The sequence below is a fragment of the Humulus lupulus genome, chromosome 2 (assembly GCF_963169125.1).
Source record: "Humulus lupulus chromosome 2, drHumLupu1.1, whole genome shotgun sequence".
Classification (NCBI taxonomy): domain Eukaryota; kingdom Viridiplantae; phylum Streptophyta; class Magnoliopsida; order Rosales; family Cannabaceae; genus Humulus; species Humulus lupulus.
Window position 1 is genome coordinate 221,911,963 of NC_084794.1, and position 1,679 is coordinate 221,913,641.

General features: G+C 37.0%; 1 non-coding gene across 1 annotated transcript; it reads right to left on the reverse strand.

Moving 5' to 3' along the window:
• Window positions 1-955: 955 nt before the first annotated feature.
• On the reverse strand, window positions 956-1,061 carry LOC133820240 (small nucleolar RNA R71). Its single transcript, XR_009886665.1, has one exon. It is a non-coding gene; the product is annotated as a small nucleolar RNA R71 (small nucleolar RNA).
• Between the last annotated feature and the right edge of the window lie 618 nt (window positions 1,062-1,679).

The following is a 1,679-nucleotide window of genomic DNA, read 5'->3' on the forward strand; positions in this document are numbered from 1 at the left end:
AAATTTAAAACTGATTAATAAAATTAATAGAATGAAAAGTTGATGAAGTTAATACCCTAGGTCTTTTTATTATTGATTTTCATCATTTGATTAATTGTTTTGTTTACAGTTATTGAAATTGTGTTTGTAGTTAGATTTATTCATCTTAATTTTACTTGCCAAATAGAAAGTAAATAGAGATTGTTGGTAATTGTTTAATAGTCTCTGTGGGAAAATATCCGTTCATTTGGAATTTATTACTTGACACGACCACGTACACTTGCGTGCATATTTTACCAAACAAGTTTTTGGCGTCGTTGCCAGGGACTTAATATCCAATATCAAAATTAATTGTTTTTTGTTCTAATTTGGTTTTTATATTTTATACTCATTCGGATCAAGGCTGTATCGTGTTTGAGGAATTATTAGTATATGCGGGGAAATAGATAAAAGGAACTCATACCGACAGATCTTGAAATTGAGAGAATGTGCATACAAAATTGAAAGATAAAGAAAAGGCTTGATTTTGCCATGGCTGAGAACGAGGATAATAATGTCAACAACAATGAAAATTTGGGTAATGCGAGTAACGTAGCAGCTGAAGTTGACCCGCCATTGAGAAAATATGCATTCCCTATTGTTATGGGCATACATTCATGTATTCGTCCTCCTACTATAGAGGTGAACAATTTTGAGATAAAACCCTCGATCATTCATATGGTACAAAATTGTGTACAATTTTGGGGATTACTAAAAGAGGTTCCAAATCTCCATATTACCAACTTTTTAGAGTTGTGTGCGACATTCAAAATGAACGAGGTGAGTAAAGATGCTGTCAGATTAAGATTATTCCCATTTTCGTTAAGAGACAGAGCTAAGAGTTGGTTGAATTCATTACAAGCCAACTCTATAGTCACTTGGGAAGACTTGGCTCAAAAATTCCTTGCTAAATATTTTCCTCCTGCGAAGTCAGCCCGATATAGAGGAGAGATTAATAACATCCATCAGCGGGATGGGGAGCTTTTATATGATGCGTGGGAATGTTTTAAAGAGTTGCAAAGGAAGTGCCCACATCATGGAATAGAGAAGCGGCTGCTGGTGCAGATGTTTTACAATGGTTTGGGGGAAATACAAGGACAAATATTGATGCAGCATCAAGATGAGCGTTTATGAGAAAAAGTGCTAAGAAGCTTATGAATTACTGGAAGAGATGGCCATGAATAGCTACAATCGGCCCACTGAGCGTGAGAATAAGAAAGAAGTCTTAGAGGTTGATCCTATTGATTTATTGACCGCTCAAGTGGTATCTCTAACCAAGCAACTGTAGTAGAATAACCTCGTTGCCCAAGCAATGCAAGTATAGAATGTTATGAGTTGTGAGATTTATGGGGGTCTGCATTCTTATGAACAATGCCCGAGCACTGCTAGTTGCTCAACAGACATGAACATTATGCCTTTAGAATAGGCACATGCTATTGGTAAGTTTCCAAGACCTGCACCAAACACTTACTCAAATACATATACTCCTGCATGGAAGAATCAGCCCAACCTGTCTTGGAAAAATAACCAAGGGTTACAACCACAGTTTCCACAGTATCCACCTCAACACCCACCTCATCAACCGAATTATGGACTACACTCTAGGCCTTATTATGATCCAAACCCACAACATCTCATCCACCACCACATCCTCCAATGAA